Genomic DNA, 12,879 nt, shown 5'->3' with positions numbered 1-12,879 from the left:
TCTTGATCTTGGACACTGATAATGACAACCGACCTACATGGTCTTACACTCATTTAACCCTGGTCAGGAACCTTGGAGTCATATTTGATAAGGATCTTTCCTTTCCTTGGATTCACACTTATTCTTCACTTATTATTGCAAATATGGGATAGTAGGTTAGCTTTTTCAGATTCCAAATAGGAGAACCGTGGGACAACAGGTAACTTTCATCTGCCTAAAATTGTAATTGATAAATTTTTGCACATTTTTGAACATTTCAATCCAATTTTGACACTGTTTTGTCCCATTTGGGCCTTATACTTTTTACATTCAATATATTTATTACAGACTCCATTCACTGTCCAATATCAAGCTTTCAGTGCAATATTGATAATGCCTCATATTTCATATTCAATTCACTACCAAGATCTAGTCTATATTTCATTTAAACTGTATTTGTATATAATCCTGGGTGAAATTGTTAATTTGTTAATACTTTTAGATTATTTATATTGTTTATTTTTTTTACTGTCTAACTGGTTCTGTCCTCTTTGATGCTGTGCAATGCAAATTTCCCCACTGAGGGACAAATAAAGGCTTATCTTATCTTTAGATTTCTATAGGTTGATGAATAAGTCACCACGGTTGACTACAACCTACTATGAGTCAAAACATGCATGTTTAATCTAATGGTTAACAGAAATGGCTAACTGAGCCAAAGTACAAATATAAGGCATTCAGAAGATGCAATGAGGTCATATGTAGTACAGTACACTGGTCACTAGGTGTCAGTAATGTTACATCAATGAGACAATAGCCAACACGAATGTGTAAGCTTATGTTATGGCCGGGAAACGACTACTCTACCACCTCAGCATATGCTAGCCATGTTATGTTATGTCTTATTTGTGTCTAATATGCCTTATTTTGTGTTATTATGTCTACTATTTTCGGTGATAGGAGTGTAAAGGTGACTATAGGGGTGTTATTTGGTAATGGTTTTATTTCATCAGATTACAATTGAATGCATCACATAATCAATTCACAGTTCCACATGTCCAAAAGGAGTAGGAAGAAGCAAAGCTTATTAAATCCTACCCCTCCAATCTGGTACTTTTACAAATCAGTAACTGTTACATTTGTTCACTTCCTGCTTTCCTAATATAGTTTAAGTTGGGTTTTTTTCCATGTACCAAAGTACGAGGTGATATGACCATCCAATGACATAATGGGTACCATAGTAAGTGTCAATATAGTGATATGTATAGCACATCATGACTGGTTCAAGACTCTTCATCCTTGTATTTAGCAAACATCAACTGCTTGTATTGTTTCTTGAATTGGCTCATCGTTGTGCATTGTTTGAGGTCCTTACTCAATTCATTTCATGTCTAGAGGGCTTTAGTAATGCTAAAATATGGGAAAATTAGTTTGTAACAATAACGACATAATACTTAGAGCAGCGGTGGGCAAACTACGGCCCGGGGGCCACATCCGGCCCGCCAAGTGTTTGAATACGGCCCGTCCGTTCTTTCCAAAGTATTTCATTTAAAGTCAACATACAAGCTGGCATCATGGCTTGAGCCAACATTTTCATGGTTTGGCGGTTTTATCAATTTCGTTATTTGATGCGGTCTGTTGTTTACAAAGTGAAAAAAGGGACACAAGCACATAATAATAATAGTAATATTAAATAATACATTTATTCTTATTATTATAAATTTATAACGCACTTTACATCAAATAAATGATCTCAAAGTGCACATATAGCAGATTGCATGACACTTTTACAGATTTAATAATTTTGTTATTTGATGTGGTCTGTTGTTTACAAAGTGCTCCTGAAAAAAGGGACACAAGCATATAATAATAATAATAATACAAATAATAATAATAACAAATAATAATAATAAAAAAAATAATAAATGTATTATTATAAATTTATGACGTACTTTACATCAAATAAATGATCTCAAAGTGCCCATAAAGCAGATTGCATAACACTTTTACAGATACAATAATTCCAGCTGGACTGTTACGTGTAAAATATCGAGTCTGGCCCCCCCGTCAATTTTGTTAAATCAATGCGGCCCGCCAGTCAAAAAGTTTGCCCACCCCTGGTTTAGAGAATGTAATAAAGGCCCTGCATTAGAACACTTATCAACCCATTAGAACACTGCAAATTTACACTTACTTGTAAATCCCAGACTCTCCTAGACTCGATCAACGGGACAGACACCATCGCTCAATTTAAAAGAAAACCTAAATATCACCTTGTTTCTAAAGCATATATGGTAATTAGAGTTGACCAATTCCCCCTATACACTGATCCTTGCTGTTCTTCGTACTAAGATAGAGGCCCACCCCTGCCCCACATACCCTAGGTTTGGGGCAAATGTACTTACCAGGCTGTTATTGCTGTTGTCCCGTCACATCCATACCGGTGCAGGTTACCTCTCAAACAATCCACTCCTCACCTGTATGAAGCCTGCCCCCATAGCTCTTGTACCATAATGCATGGAAGAAACACGCAACCTCTTTCTGGGGCATGGCGCGGGTCAAATTTCTGCAAAAGAGGACCCCAAAGGTGAAACGTCTGCATCTGTGACATGACAGCAGGCCGACAGAGGTCTCTTCCTGTGCTCTTTTGTAATCAGAGGCATCATGTTTCATTTAAGAGACAACACACTGAACAACCTTCATCCTTCCTTGAGGTGGGATGGATAGATGGATGGATGGATGACACTTTATCAATAAACAAAGCTCTTGCACGTCCATCAGTTTGTGGGAGATGTCGCCTTAGATGGAGGATGGGAGTACAGACAAGCCTCTATTCTTTGTAACTCGGGAGCATTTCGACTATTTAGGGCCTATAGTAGAACATAAACACAGTATCACACATGGTCAAGCTGTGTAGAACATATAGGATAATTACTGCTTACAACCAGCAGGGGGCGCCAGATGACAGTGAAGGACATTAAGCTCCAATACAAGTGCTGAATTTGAATCCATCCTTTTATTTAATTTATTTTCTATGTCACTTATGTCACTCCTCACTAGGGTCGTTGGGGTATGCTGGAGCCTATCCCAGCTGACTTCAGGCGAAAGGCAGAGTACACCCGGGACTGGTCGCCAGCCAATCACAGGGCACATATAGACAAACAACCATTCACACTCACATTATTATTACTAATTAATAATTAATTAATAATTAATTAATAATTAATTACTAATTAATTACTACTATTAATAAGTAGTATCAGTAGGCTAGTATTAGCCTGCTTATCGGCTTGCCCTATTATATGAAATTTGTCAGAGAAAAGAAATCTATAAAAAAATCAAATTATTTAGGGGGCTTAAGAACATTTTAGGGGGGCTTATAATCATTATTATATTATTAATTAGCCTATTATTATTACTGCTAGTAGTAGCAGTAGGCTAGTATTAGCCTGCTTATTGGCTTACCCTATTATATGAAATTTGTCAGAGAAAAAAAATCTATTAAAAAAATCAATAAAAAATATAAAATTATTTAAGGGCTTAAGAACATTTTAGGGGGCTTATAATCATTATTATATTATTAATTAGCCAATTATTATTACTACTACTACTAGTAGTAGTAGTAGGCTAGTATTAGCCTGCTTATTGGCTTGCCCTATTACATGAAATTTGTCAGAGAAAAAAAAAATCAATAAAAAATCAATAAGAAATATCTAATTATTTAGGGGGAGCTTAAGATCATTTTAGGGGGGCTTATAATCATGATTATATTATTTATTTATTTTTATTATTATATTATTAATTAGCCTATTATTATTACTACTACTAGTAGTAGTAGGCTTGTATTAGCCTGCTTATTGGCTTGCCCTATTATATTAAAATTTCCAGACAAAAAATAAATAAATTAAAAAAATCATTTAAAAATATCAAATTATTTTGGGGAGCTTAAGAACATTTTAAGGGGGCTGAAGCCCCCCTAAAATAGGCCTAATGACGCCACTGTTATGGACAATTTGGAGTCGCCAATTAACCTATACCATGATTTTGGAATGTGGGAGAAAACCGGAGTGCCCGGAGAAAATCCACGAACACACAGGGTTCGAACCCAGGTCTTCTTGATCTCCTGACGGTTTTTCTGTCGTTATATACATATACACAATGGTAATGGTTTTCATTTATTTTGAACATCCAAGTTACGTACATTGGAATACATCACTAGACAGTGGCAAATCTTCAAAAATGAGTCAGAAGAACCAAAGCTTATTTAACCCTACCCCCCAATCCTATATAGAACAAATATGACGTCAACAGAAAAGGCTTTTTTTGTGGTTGCACATCAATTGCAAAGCCATTTTTGATGTAACAAATTAATCCCTCACCACATTAAGTCTTAATGTTTACTAGATTGGGTAATATAGTGTTATTTCATGTCTACAGGGCTAGTTCCAGCAGGTTTTCTATGATGCAACAAAAATATTCCATTTATACATAAGGAATCTTTCATCATGACAATTGACTTACCAGAGTCGAGTCTGGTTCCTGACTATTAATAAAAGCAATCAACATGCAGTGTGTATTCATGGAAGATGAGTACAGTGTTAGTGTCATGCATAGCACTGATAGCTGAGGGCATATGAAGGAGGAACATTGATGGATATAAGTGCCAAGAAGACCTGTCAAAAAGGCACTCTGCATGCAGCCCACCTGCATACTCGCTGATGAATGACAGGACCGCAACTCCAGGTGGGAGGAAGGTTTTTGGAAGGAACACAGACGTCCTTTTTTTTCACACCTCCAAACTGTTCGAAAAGAGCACAAAATGCATGAAATTGTCAAACGCAATCGTGTACACACGTTTTTTTTTTAAATCTTATAAGTGGAGAGATTACTCAACAAGTTTTTTTTTTTTTAACAAGCTTTCTGTTTAAGCGCCTGTAATTGAACAAAATTAAAGAATAAGTGTGTCAGGCTGGTGATATTTTAGGTCGTGATGAGTAATTGAAGTGGATTAGTCATTTCATTTCATGGCCATTTTCAGGAAGCAGGCGAGATGGGAGGGTACAGGCTAATGCACTTGAAGAGAATTGCATGATAAATCAATTAGCCGGAATGTATGTCTAACCTCTGTGGTAGGGAGGACACGACAAGGAAGGAAGCTGAGGGGATGAGGGATGGGTACGCTGATTGGACGCAACATTAGGTACACTGATGACGTCCTAATATCCACAAGATTGACAGTGTAAGTGTTTATCAGCAGTGGTGCGGAACGGCACTGCATGGTTCTATGAGCTGTAACATTTGCAGTCATTAAAGCTGCTTTCACATTTTTTAGCGCATTGAATCAATTGAGGCTGCACGGCGGAGAAGTGGTTAGAGCGCAGGCCTCACAGCTAGGAGAACTGAGTTCAATCTCTATGTGGAGTTTGCATGTTCTCCCCGTGCATGCGTGGGTTTTCTCCGGGTACTCCGATTTGAATGAATGAATGTGAGTGTGAATGGTTGTTTGTCTATATGTGCCCTGTGATTGGCTGGCGACCAGTCCAGAGTGTACCCCGCCTCTTGTCCGAAGACAGCTGGGATAGGCTCCAGCACCCCCGCGACCCTGGTGAGGAAAAAGCGGTAGAAAATGAATGAATGAATGAATCAATTGAGGCTGCACAGCGGACGAGTGGTTAGTTCGCAGGCCTCACAGCTAGGAGAACTGAGTTCAATCTCTATGTGGAGTTTGCATGTTGGGTTTTCTCCGGGTACTCCAGTTTCCTCCCACATTCCAAAAACATGCTAGGTTAATTGGCGACTCCAAATTGTCCATAGGTATGAATGTGAGTGTGAATGGTTGTTTGTTTATATGTGCCCTGTGATTGGCTGGCGACCACTCCAGGGTGTACCCCGCCTCTCGCCCGAAGACAGCTGGGATAGGCTCCAGCACCCCCGCGACCCTCGTGAGGATAAGCGGTAGAAAATGAATGAATGAATTAATTTTTTCACACTTTTTAGTGCATTGACTCAATTGCGGCTGCACAGCGGATGAGTGGTTAGCACGCAGGCCACACAGCTCGAAGACCTGAGTTCAATTCCACCCTCGGCCATCTCTGTTGTGGAGTTTTCTCCTGGTATTCCGGTTTCCTCCCACATTCCAAAAACATGCTAGGTTAATTGGCGACTCCAAATTGTCCATAGGTATGAATGTGAGTGTGAATGGTTGTTTGTCTATATGTGTGCCCTGTGACAGCTGGGATAGGCTCCAGCACCCCTGCAACCCTCGTGAGAATAAGCGGTAGAAAATTAATGAATGAATCAAGTCTTCTTAGAAGACCTATGGCCTCTCATCTGGGCAGGCGTCATCCGTTCATGATGAAAGACTAGATAGGACAGCTCAAGCGAGGCAGTCTCAGTGACAGAATTAATCAGACTTGATTAGTCTATCAAAGATTATACGGGACAGCTATCAATATAGGACAGATATTGGATAGAAAAATGTTCTAACCAGTCTATCGAAGACTGGATAGGACAGCTCAAACGTGGCAGTCTTAGTCTAGGCTCGGACTAGAGACTATGCATGAGTAAACCTTTGCCCACTTCTGCTCGGATGAGAGGCAAAATGTCTTCTAAGACAGTCCCAGTTGTAATTAAATGTGTCCATATTTCATGAAAAGCTTCCAAAATATACTTTTATAGTGTACTTTGAGAGAGAGACTCTGCATGATTTTTGTATCAGAGTTCGACGGCAACAAGACCAAGACCGATCTCTAAAGTGGTCTCAATCCACTTGTTCGTTGCACACCACGGTTCGGATGATCACATGGACACTTGATGAAACTAACCACCGAATATAACAAGTGTGACAAAATCACGACAAATCACATAACCAAAAAAACAGGAGCACAGTGGCACTATTTAACGACCATAATCAAGGCAACAACCTGTAATGAGCAAAATAAATTCCATCTCCATTTAATGAGACGTCTGAACATATCAAGAGTGAAGCGACCTCTGGGTGTCATCATCTGTAAATGACGGCTGTGTCATGTGGGAAGCGAACAAAAAGTACTCAGACATTCAGGCAATAAAAATGTCACAGTCTTTCTATCTCCTCTAAGGGCTCCTGCACAGATGTAGAAGCACACACCCACATCTTCAAAAAAAAAGAAAAAAAAAAAGCCTTTCCAACAAGCTGCTCTCGATGGAGTGAAAAATGTAGCGTACGACCGACTGCGCTGCAGCACGGGCAGATTGATTGATGTGTCTGTTTTGATCCAGTGACAAAGAAGTCTATCTGTCATGGCTGCCTTCACAGCATGTACTAGTCACAGCGTGTGACAGTATTCTGCAGAAAACTATAAGAAAAAAAACACACACTGGAGTTTAAACTCAACTGAACTCAACTCAATTAGAGCAAGTTAATGGCGTAGATTAACAGAACGTGTTGTTTTGGCAGAATTCACGGGTCACAAAGCTCAGTATCAAGGCCCCCAAAAAGGACACATGTATTTAAACATGTTAATAAATTAAGAATAATAAAATTAAGGAGGCGGCACGGCGGTCTAGTGGTTAGCGTGCAGACCTCACAGCTAGGAGACCTGGGTTCAATTCCACCCTCGGGCATCTCTGTGTGGAGTTTGCATGTTCTCCCCGTGCATGTGTGGGTTTTCTCCGGGTACTCCAGTTTCCTCCCACATTCCAAAAACATGCTAGGTTAATTAGCCACTCCAAATTGTCCATAGGTATGAATGTGAGTGTGAATAGTTGTTTGTCTATATGTGCCCTGTGATTGGCTGGCGACCCTCGTGAGGAAAAAGCGGTAGAAAATGAATAATGAATGAAAATTAAGGAGAAGTGTCATTACCACGGTACCATCTACCACGATGAAAGTTGAGTACTATAAATCCCCTACGGGGCCCGGCCCACTATTTGAGGACTGTTCTAGCCAAAACGCATAAGAATGGGCATTGTGTTCGGCTTCACGATTGGCTAAGGCACTGTAGAATATTGTCAATTAATCTCCTCCGTGTTGTGTTGCCTCTTGTTTTCAATCGACCGCTAGCAAGCAGTTAACAGCGTGACTCTAAACTCTGTATGTTTGCAAGTTTTCTCCCCGACAAAAACCACCATGTCAACAAAACGACCTGCACCCAAAAAGGCAGAGGGAAGATACTAACCATCGCACAAAAAGTTGGACTTCTGAACATATTGAAAAAAAGTCGATGTTAAGCGGCTGCAGGGTTTGGTTTGTTACATAGAGGAGGAGGAAAATAGCAATAAGCAGTTTTAACAAGGACGCAAAAACGCTACAGCAGAGTGGCACCAAGACAAAGAGGTCGGGTCGGAGTAACTGTGAAATACGCTTGAGTCACTATTAATCATTTTTTTATGTGTGACCGCGTAGGTTGATCATTAACTCATTCAATGCTACTCATTTTATGCTACCTTTTTCCGTTTTTTAGTCATCAACGGTTCTCAACGAAAAAAGGGGAAAAATGAGTTTTGGTGAAAAGATACGATTTAAGCTTCACTTTCACTTTGACACAAGTTCAGCCATATATATTTAGTCAAAATGTCTATTGTATAAACAACGATGCCACAACGTCAACAACACAAAACCATTTACGTATTTACAAACGTAACAACATGAACTATTTCGAATTTTCACATTTGGAACTGTAGAGTGTGAGTGCACACAATTGTGCATGCACACGTGTGTATGCGTTAAAATTTCCCTTCAATGCGTAATCTCTTGAATGGCGCCATGCAAAACAGGTATTTCTATGGGAAAGAAGCACGCCGAGCTCTTATAAAATGCACTTATGCCAACTTGCAGTTTAAAACAGCACTAAACGTGATCTCCCTTCTTTGTGCCACGTAAAAGAAAACACGTAACATGTAAAAGACGTAGAAATACGTCTTTGGGAGCAAGTGGACGGGTTGACATTTGTTTATAAATATGCCTTTGGTTGAGAATGAGTTAAAAAAATTGAGCAAAAAAGTCACATGCAGAGAAAAGTCTAAATCTAAAAGAAGTGTTCCAAAAATGCCAAAATTTGAGCCTATAAAGAGAAATGGCTAATCCTCAGCTTCAGTTCTCACTATGGCAAAGTCAAATTTGAGCCAAATGTCCCCAAAAGGGGACACTGTCCACGCTTGAACCAAGCATCCAATCAGGAAAATGAATCCAATAAGTCCAAAATGTGCTCCAAATATCCCATAAAGGGTAAATTGAGGGGGAGTTGAAAAGGGAATGTCACAATAAATCCAAATTGGAACTAAATGTTCCAGTGAGGGGATTACACAATATAAAAAAGATGAAATGAAGATTTATTCACACAACAACTGATGTTCTAATGGAGGCACTATGGAATAATTATAATGCTAAAAAGCTACAGCTACAGAGTACAAAAGACTTTTTATACAATCTGTTCTCAGCTCTTGTTGGAGTGGTTGAATAAAGATGAAAAACAAGCTTCATTTCTCAGAAGTCTGCATTATCATATGTGTGTGTGTCTTTGTTGGACAGTGCACACACACACACACACACACACACAGTGGATGTGCAGGGAGAAGCACAGACCGTTCTCTCATGCATCCATTCCCAAACGGCTGATCTAAAATAACACAGGAGACCTATCACAAAGACATTCATACCCTGGTGAAAATAAACACTGGAGGCTCAGCAGAAATAAACACACTGGTCAGCGAGATGGTCCGTGGGGCCGTGAGACTGCACCGCCTGGAGCGTCTCCTCCAGCTCCTGGTGCTGAAACAACACAAACACACAGACACACACAGTGACGACAGATGCTATAAGGTTGTCTAGCATTATATCGTGTTCTTTTGTTGCTTTTCAAATAGATGTGTCTCAGCAGACATGGAGGTCCTATGGAGCTGACTGGATTTATCTGTGTCAAAGGTCAATGGTTCAAATCATTCCGACAATTCCATGATCGGAATCAGCCTGTACAGCACTTATCTCAGTGTGCTGGTTTGTCTTAGCTCAGCAGCAAGACGACAGAAAGACAGACATCAGTCTTAAGAGGAGACGTCATCGCATCCGCTTACTGGGCCTCTCACATCCTGACTGGTCGATGCTGGAGGCGGATAAAAAAAAAAAAAAAACACTTCCCGTCACTTTAGATACTTGCTGACGGATGCACTCACTGGTCATCTGTACAACATTGTGAGGAAGTGAAAATACACATACAACTTCTGAATATTTACCTTAAGGTCAGCTATAATGGGGGCATCTTCATAATCAGCTCAACAGTCTTCCTCAGGTGTACACTATTAGCACACATAGCAATATTCTCCTGAGCAGATGGCAGCCATATTTTCATCAGTGTGGGCTTGGCACAGAGCTGACAAGATGATCTATGTGAGTTGGCAGCTGTACATCTACAAACGGGCCAACAGGAATGTGCGTAGAAGGATATGATGGTTAATTACCACGGCCAAGAGGTCATTGTTGTGGTTGTATGTGTGTGTTTGGATACACAGGACAGGGGTGTCCAAAGTCTGGCCCAGGGGATTTACGGCTTCCAGGTCGTAGTAGATGGGCCAAAAAAACCCCCCCAAAAAAACAGATTGGTGGTGATGCAATATCTGATTAAATTAATTTCATTTTATGTTTGGATTTTAGGTTGTATTTTTACATATTTTGATGCTGTACAACACACGGCCCGCGGGCCAAATGTGGCCCGCAGGACACTAGTTTGAGGCCCCCGCCTTGATATGAAAGTTTAATGTTAGTGCGGCCCGCGCAAGTTTGATATGGATGCTGTATGGTATCATGTACCCAGAAAAAAATATTACATTTGATTAATGTTCATGTTAAAGGTTAAATAACTGTTAATAGTTATCCTCCCTATCTGTGTGGAAGTGGTAAGTTTTTGGCTATTTAAGTTTAAAGGAAATAACTTGAAGGCTACCGTTTAGGTCGCTAGCTCTCTAGTTTGCGAGTTAGCATGTGTCTCAAGACCCTGCAGTTGCGCAATATGTTGTAAATAAAAAGAGTATAAATGTGACTATAGTCGTGTTTTGTCATGTCTACAGGGCTCTAATAATGCTTTGTTCATTTTAATCTGAAAAAAATAATTTGTCTACCCACCACCAGTTTTTAATATTTGCCGTTTTATTATTATTATTATATTTATTTATTACTGACTGATCGATTTTCTTTATTCTTGATTTGTTTATTTATTTTTCATCTTATTTTGTGCAGAAAAATAAAAATTAAGATATTTGAGAACAGTGGAATGTTTTATCAGAGATTTTATTGTAGAAAATCGGAACCAAAGCACTGAAAAAGTTTGTATATTTTACTGTTTTTAATAAATGCATTTTTTGTTTTTTTTTTTTTTAAACCTGATGCGGCCCAGCCTCGCCCAGACTCTAGCTCCAGTGGCCCCCCAGGTAAATTGAGTTTGAGACCCCTGCTGTACAATAATGTTATAACATTTTGAATTGTTAGATTTTTTTTAAACAAAAATACAGAATAGGCAGCATGGCGGTCGAGCGGTTAGCGCGCAGACCTCACAGCTAGGAGACTCGAGTTCAATTCCACCCTAGGCCATCTCTGTGTGGAGTTTGCATGTCCCCATGCATGCATGGGTTTTCTCCGGGTACTCCGGTTTCCTCCCACATTCCAAAAACATGCTAGGTTAATTGGCGACTCCAAATTGTCCATAGGTATGAATGTGAGTGTGAATGGTTGTTTGTCTATATGTGCCCTGTGATTGGCTGCATGGTGACCAGTCCAGGGTGTACCCCGCCTCTCGCCCAAGCACCCCCTCCAACCTCGTGAGGAAAAGCGGTAGAAAATGAATGAATGAATGAAAAATACAGAATATTTTTTTTTGCCATTTTCTGACTATACTGTATATTTGGAATTAGTATTTATATTAGGATGTCCGATAATTATCAGCCCGATATTCGTATAAAAATGTGATATCGGATTCAGATTTTTTTTTGCTGATATTTTAAAAATGCTGTATCCACCACCGAAGATGTGTCATGTTACACATATCGGTATTGGCTGATATCGGTATTGGAAATTGAGAGTTGAACAATATCGGTTTTCAGCAAAAAAGTGAATATCCCTGATTTAGATTTATACAGATTATAGTGTATCATACTATTTCTACGTTTATACTTTGATTTTTAAGACCATTCATGCTGCTTAAAGTAACCAAAATAGGCAGATACTGGACAGTGGATGTATTGGCTTGGCAATTAGAACTGTTATAACTGCCACCTATAGGTTTGGAGGGGAACTTCATTGGCTACGATGTTTTGTCTTGCATACAGTATGAAGCAAACAGTGAAACTATGTAGTAGGGAGTAAAGATAATTACCAAAGAAGAGCTCTTCTCAGTAATGAGACTATTTTTGGATTCTGCTCATTGTTTACGATGCTACTATACGGACCAAGCAGTAGTTATGCGTACATGACATTATTTTATTGTTGGGCCACTTGGCTTGAGTTAATCAAAGAATCCTTTTAGACTGTGTGAAAAGCTGTTCTTACTTTGCGGTGAAGGGAGAGGAAAATATTCTGATGATCGTCAAAGCGCCTGCTACACAGCTGTTGCACTGCAGAGCGAGTCCAATTATGCTGATCCGGCACGGTGAAGCTCTGCATCTGGTATCTCTGCAAATGTTACAAGCACTGAAACTAAAATTAAGACTCCAGACACTAGATACAAGCTAATTATGTAGCAAACTAGCAGTCATAATTATTCATTCATTTTCTATCGCTTATCCTCACAAGGTTCACAGGGGGTGCTGGAGCCTATCCCAGCTGTCTTTGGGTGAAAGGTGTGGTACACCCTGGACTGGTCGCCAGCAAATCACAGGGCACATATAGACAAACAACCATTCACACTCACATTCATACCTATGGACAATTTG

At 39.6% G+C, this 12,879-nt stretch overlaps 1 protein-coding gene across 4 annotated transcripts in view; it reads right to left on the bottom strand.

Moving 5' to 3' along the window:
* sdr42e2 (short chain dehydrogenase/reductase family 42E, member 2) overlaps nt 1-12,764 on the bottom strand; it is a 23,148-nt gene extending 10,384 nt beyond the window's left edge. The window contains exons 1-6 of one of the 4 annotated variants that reach the window (XM_058049328.1): nt 12,497-12,764; nt 10,192-10,254; nt 9,940-10,061; nt 9,619-9,730; nt 4,684-4,778; nt 2,385-2,545 (exon numbers count right to left, since the gene is read on the bottom strand). The gene's annotated coding sequence lies outside the window, so the exon portion shown is untranslated. Of the gene's footprint in view, nt 1-2,384; nt 2,546-4,683; nt 4,779-9,618; nt 10,062-10,191; nt 10,770-12,496 lie in introns of those variants that run through there. The other 3 variants (XM_058049326.1, XM_058049329.1, XM_058049327.1) reach the window with 3 other exon arrangements.
* Between the last annotated feature and the right edge of the window lie 115 nt (nt 12,765-12,879).

The sequence above is a fragment of the Doryrhamphus excisus genome, chromosome 15, assembly GCF_030265055.1.
Source record: "Doryrhamphus excisus isolate RoL2022-K1 chromosome 15, RoL_Dexc_1.0, whole genome shotgun sequence".
Lineage (NCBI taxonomy): Eukaryota > Metazoa > Chordata > Actinopteri > Syngnathiformes > Syngnathidae > Doryrhamphus > Doryrhamphus excisus.
The sequence above is the reverse complement of the archived record's forward strand: the minus strand, read 5'-3'. Positions and strand labels throughout refer to the sequence as shown.